This window comes from Cebus imitator, unplaced genomic scaffold (assembly GCF_001604975.1).
Source record: "Cebus imitator isolate Cc_AM_T3 unplaced genomic scaffold, Cebus_imitator-1.0 Scaffold654, whole genome shotgun sequence".
Classification (NCBI taxonomy): Eukaryota; Metazoa; Chordata; class Mammalia; order Primates; family Cebidae; genus Cebus; species Cebus imitator.
This window is the reverse complement of record NW_016107969.1, coordinates 239,419-245,544: the sequence shown is the minus strand read 5'-3', so window position 1 is coordinate 245,544 and position 6,126 is coordinate 239,419. Positions and strand designations below refer to the sequence as shown.

General features: G+C 42.3%; 1 protein-coding gene and 1 long non-coding RNA gene across 4 annotated transcripts in view; both read right to left on the bottom strand.

The window, feature by feature from the left end:
- The window catches only part of LOC119469431 (zinc finger protein 160-like), a 609,418-nt gene that overhangs the window by 505,257 nt on the left and 98,035 nt on the right, over nucleotides 1–6,126 (bottom strand). The window lies entirely within an intron of this gene.
- On the bottom strand, nucleotides 459–1,553 carry LOC108295665. Its single transcript, XR_001821525.2, has 2 exons — nucleotides 1,461–1,553; nucleotides 459–577 (listed from the first exon to the last, which is right to left on the bottom strand). It is a non-coding gene; the product is annotated as an uncharacterized LOC108295665 (long non-coding RNA).

The following is a 6,126-nucleotide window of genomic DNA, read 5'->3' as shown; positions in this document are numbered from 1 at the left end:
TTTTTAAAGACAGGGTTTCACCATGTTGGTCAGGCTGGTCTTGAACTCTGGACATCAGGTGATCCACCCGCGCAGGCCCCCCAAAGTACTGGGATTACAGGTGTGAGCCACCTCGCCCAGCCCAGGACAGAAATCTTAACAAATGTCATATGTGTGGCAAGGGGATTGCAAAACATCAGAAAATTCATTTTTGAGATAATTGCTGCAAATGCAGTGAATATAGCAAACCATCAAGCATTAACATTAGAGTCAATTTAGCATTGACTTGATTTTGAGTTGACTTAACATGGAGTTCAAGCATTAATTGACATTAAAGTGTTTATGTTAAGAAGATTGAACCAGGTGTGGTGGTTTATGTCTGTAATCCCAGCTCTTTGGGAAGCCAAGCTGGATAGATACTTGAGGTCAGCAGTTTGATACCAGCCTGGCCAACAGACTTCAGACACTTTTTTCCAGCCTGTTTATTGTTTCTTTAACACAAACTGACAGGAATTTTTATGCGTATTGTGTTGAATCTAAATCACATTGGGTTATATAATCATTTAACAATATTAATCCATCAATATGGGTTGTATCTCTATACAGCTAGTGCTCGACTTACGACCACGATTGGTTCCGACAGACCGGTCGTAACACGATTTGGTCGTAAGTTGAGTAGGCTATATGAACAGTACTGTGAACTGATGTTATAAAAACCTTTAAGTCATATTTTATCATAATTTTCTTTCATTATTGTTATATATCATAATTTTCTTTGTTCATTTTATGCCATTTGTATCATCTCTACACCATTTTGTTTCTTACTTTTACATTCGTCAGGTTTGAGTAAAACACTGCATTACCAGTACAACTGGTTTAATATTTGCAAAATATACAAAATTACAAAATACAGGTGCATACAAAAATACAAAATAAAGGTGTAAAAAATACCATGGGAAACATTTTCCCAATTGCAAAACATATCAAAATATATAAACATGTACGAAACATTTTATTGGCCACTGTTGCTTGGCTGCAGATTGTTGATGTTGCCATCTGAGGCAGCAGTTGGGGTTACCGGAGTTGGTTTTTTCATAAACATGGTGAGCTTTGTCTGAATTGTATGTTTCTTTTTTTCTTCATAAATTTCACGGTACGGACGAAACACATCGTGCGCCATCTGTTCAATCCTTGCAAATCGTTCGATGTTTGGGTCCATTGCTTCGAAATGTATAAGAAGTTTATTGGGAGGGGTTTGATGAAAAATATCCAAGACACAAAACACAAATTGCTGTACCGAGTCTGGGATAAGAGTTGAAATGGTGCACGCGGAGATGGTATTGCTGCCAGAAGCTGGTCCGCACTGTCGTAGGCCCAGCTGGGCAATGTTTGCGCTGCCAGACGCGGAGCAGTCTTGGCTAGCGATTGTGGTTGTAAAGTTGAATGATCGTAAGTTGCATTGGTTGTAAGTCGATCAATACCTGTATATGTTTTTAATCATTTTGATCAATGTTTGTAGATTTCAAGGTACAAACTTCTCACCTTTTTACATTTATTCCTAAGTATTTCTTACTTTAAGTCCACTGGGAAATGGGTGTGTTTTTAAATTTTCTTTTAAAATTGTTTGTTGTTGGCCGGGCGCGGTGGCTCAAGCCTGTAATCCCAGCACTTTGGGAGGCCGAGGCGGGTGGATCACGAGGTCAAGAGATCGAGACCATCCTGGCCAACATGGTGAAACCCCGTCTCTACTAAAAATACAAAACATTAGCTGGGCATGGTGTTGCGTGCCTGTAATCCCAGCTACTCAGGAGGCTGAGGCAGGAGAATTGCCTGAACCCAGGAGGCGGAGGTTGAGGTGAGCCGAGATCGCGCCATTGCACTCCAGCCTGGGTAACATGAGTGAAACTCCGTCTCAAAAAAAAAAAAAAAATTGTTTGTTGTTAATTTATGGAAATTCAGCTAATTTTTAATGCTGATTATTTTTTTCTGCGAATACTCTGAATGTGTTTATTAGTTCCAGCAGTATTTTGGTTGACTCTTTGTGATTTTCCATACAGAAGAGTATGTCATCTACAAACAAATATAATTTTACTTTTTTCTTCCTGATTTGGATGAGTTTTATTTGGCTTTTTAATTGCTCTGGCTAGGAGAGCCAGTATTTATTGAATAGAAGGGGTGAGAGCATTCTTGCATCATGTGAGATCCTTCAGGAAAAGCATTTCCTTTTCCCTGATTGGTTATTTCAGCTGTGGTCATTTCATGGATGGTCTTTGTATTGCTGAGGTAAATTTTCTTCTCTATTTTGTTTAGGATTTCTATGATGATTGGATGTTGAGTTTTGTGAAATGCTTTTTCCCCATCTGTTGAGTTGATGTGGTTTTCATCTTTCATTCTGTTCAAGTGGTGTATCACATAAATTTACTTGAATATGTTGAACCATCCTTGCATCCTAGAACTAGGTGGCACTGGGTTATCTGCAATCCTTTTTGTATACTCTTGAATACAGTTTTCTAGTACAAGCGGTCTTCAAGAAGCTCATGAAAAAATATGCATTATGAGAAAATTGTGTATTAATTTGACACTTTTTTTGCACTAATATAAACTGGTACAAATCTGTTATAACATGCCTGAACAGGCATGTCTGAACAGTTTGAAGCCCTTTCAAACACGAGTTCGAAAACAGACTCTATCAAAGCAATATGAATTCTGCTAAAATTAAAGCAAGAAGAATCATCAAATTTATGATGAGACCACATACAGTGGCTCAGGCCTGTAATCCCAGCATTTTCGAGGCCAAGGAAGAGGAGGCTGTCTGGCAGCCTGGCCAAGCAGTGTAAAAAGATGAGGCCAGAGGACTATGGTCATCTTAAGGGCGGGGTCTGGAAAGGGTGCTGCTCTAAAGTGGGAGGGTCCAGGTTCTCTCCTCAGCTGGGGCCGGAAGGTCCTGCTGCCATCCTCTTGCCCTCAGGTCTGCATCTTCCGTGTACTGATTAGTGGATTTTTTCTGATGTGCCGTAATATTACCCCTAATATCATAGGGATGCTTCCTGTCCGTTTTAAGTTAGTATTTCAAACAATCGAAGGTAAAATAACATTGTTGGCAGGGTGCAGTGGCTCACACCTGTAATCCCAGCACTTTCAGAGGCCGAGGCGGGTGGATCACGAGGTCAAGAGTTCAAGACTAGTCTGGCCAAGATGGTGAAACCTCGTCTCTACTAAAAATACAAAACAGCCTAGCGTAGTGGTGGGTGCCTGTAATCCCAGCTACTTGGGAGGCTGAGGCAAGGAGAATCACTTGAACCCAGGAGGCTGAGGTTGCAGTGAGCCAAGATTGCACCACTGCAGCCTAGCCTGAGTGACAGAGGGAGGCTCCGTCTCAAAATAAACAACATTGTAGTGGGCCATCTATATTGAACTCAGAATCGTTTTTACTCTTAAGTTGAAAATGGTTTTCATGCAAAGCATCTTATTTGAGCGGGTCGAGTCGTGTGTCCTGCAGGCCAGGTGATCTCCCCTTAGTTTGGGGCAGAGGCAGCGGGGACTGATAATTAAAATGGCTTATTAAAATAAGCAAGGCCCTGACTTGTTTGAGTGGATAATGGAAACTGAAAGATGACACGCAGAACTGCCCTTTACACACAGGAGGCAAAGAACAATCTCATATTTCATGGAAATAAAGTCAGGGCTTGGAGTGGTGGCTCACACCTGTAATCCCAGCACTTTGAGAGCCCGAGGCAGGAGGATTGCTTGAGTCAGGGAGTTCGAGATCAGCCTGTGCGACAAAGTAAGACCTTGTCTCTACTAAAAAATCAAAAAAATCAGCTAGGTGTGGTGGTGCACACCTGTGGTCCCAGCTACTCAGGGCGCTGAAGTAGGAGGATCACTTGAACCAGGAAGCTGGAGGCTGCAGTGAGGCCTGACCTAACCACCACACTGTAGCCTGCATGACAGAGCTAGACCCTGTCTTAAACAAGCAAATAAATGGCATGGTCTCAGGTCACTGTAACCTCTGTCTGTTAGGTTCAACCAATTCTCCTGCTTTAGCCTCCTGAGTCGCTGGGATTACAGGCATGCACCACCACGTTCGGCTCATTTTGGATTTTAGGTAGAGATGGGGTTTCTCCATGTTGGTCAGGCTGGTCTCAAACTCCCGACCTCAGGTGATCCACCCGCCTCAGCCTCCCAAAGTGCTCAGATTACAGGCGAGAGCTACTGTGCCCGGCCTGAAGTGGTATTTTTAACAAACTACATTATTTTTCAGCTTAATGACACAGGGACATAATTCTGATGGACTTATGAGTGCTCTTTGGAAGGCAAACAAGGGAGATAGTGCTGTATCTCAATAGGAAATTAAATAATTCCATCATCAAATAACTCCAATTTAAAGCTATGGAACTTTAAATAATTCTGAGCCTTGAGAGGAATGTGCTCATGCAACCTGAGTGCAGTGATACGCAGGCACAACTTCTAAGAGTTTTCCTGTAAATATTTAGGAAGACTAAACAGTCCCAGAGATGAGAACTTCTCAGATCATTGTTCCTTCTTGTGGAGTGATATACTAACCTCCCTTGAAGTGTATCAATGTGTAGCCAATCACGTTGCCACAACCTATGCACTGGTCTTGAATGGAAATGTGGTGATTCTGTTGAAGCTTCTCTGTCTTTACCTATGTGTGTGAAACCTTAAGGTCTCTAATTTGGAAGACTCATCCCATTCATTTGGAGTTGATGTTTCCAGGTGGCTATCTTCAAGCTTAGTGTTCACATAAACTCTACACTTAATCATATCTTCTAAATTTTATTTACTGCTGACATCAATTTCTGTCAGATTGTAGGAGCCTCACCAGAGAGGGTGCCTGTCGCCATGTTGTGAAACTCACACTTTTCAAAAAGACATGGGTTAAAATTTGTTCCCCTTTCTCTGGATGAAGCTAATGAGCTGACACAGATGGTTACTTCTATCCATTACCAAGTAGAGCCAGGATGAACATGTGTGACCAAGGGTGTTGTCAAGTCCTCTTACCTGAGGATTGATTAGTGTTTGTCCTTGAAAACATGTAGTTAATTGGTTGTAAAGAACAGTGAAGTCTCTTTCTCTCACTCTTTTTTTTTTTTTTTTTTGGAGAGAAAGTTTTGCTCTTGTTGCCCAGGCTGGAGTGCAGTAGGGGGAATCTCAGCTCACTGCAACCTCTGCCTCCCTGGTTCAACCGATTCTCTTCTCTCAGCCTCCCGAGTAGCTGGGATCACAGCCATGCGCCACCACAACCAGCTAATTTTGTGTTTTTAGTAGAGACGGGGTTTCTCCTTGTTGGTGAGGCTGGTTCGACCTCATGACCTCAGGTGATCTGCCTGCATCTGTCTCCCAAAGTGCTGGGATTACGGGCATGAGCCACTGCATCTGGCATCTCTTTTCAATATCTTAGCTGTTTGCCTCTATTTCCCATCACATTCTGGTCTAAGGCTTATTTATTAATAAAATGGTTTTTATTTCTTTCTGTCTTATTGTAGTGGAGATGATTTCTCATTTCGGGAAATATTTTTTTTGTTTTCAATTATATTTTCTCAACATTTACTAAGTGAAATAAAGAGTGTTTCTTGGGCCAGACACTGTGGCTCAGGACTGTAAGCCTAGCCTTTTGGGAGGCTGAAGCGGGTGGGTCAGTTGGAGTCAGAAGTTTGAGACCAGCCTGGCCAACATGGTGAAACTCCTTCTCTACCAAAAATACAAAAGTTAGCCGGCCATGGTGATGAAGGCCTGAATGCCAGCCAACCTGGACGCTGAGGGAGGAGAATTGCTTCAGCCCAGGAGGCAGAGGCTGCAGTGAGCCGAGATCTCACCACTGCACTTTAGCCTGGGTGATAGAGAAATACTTTATCTCAAAAAAAAAAGGAAAAAAAGAAAAAGGGAAAACAAAAAAGTAAATACAAAAGAGAAAGTAGTAGATCTCTTCCGCAAATGTGGTGAAACAAGTAACTGGATATCCACATGGGAAAGAATAATGTTGGATCCCTATGTCACACCATCAAAAATTTTGTTTAAAAAGGTTTTAGGGCCGGGCGCGGTGGCTCAAGCCTGTAATCCCAGCACTTTGGGAGGCCGAGGCGGGTGGATCACGAGGTCAAGAGATCGAGACCATCCTGGTCAACA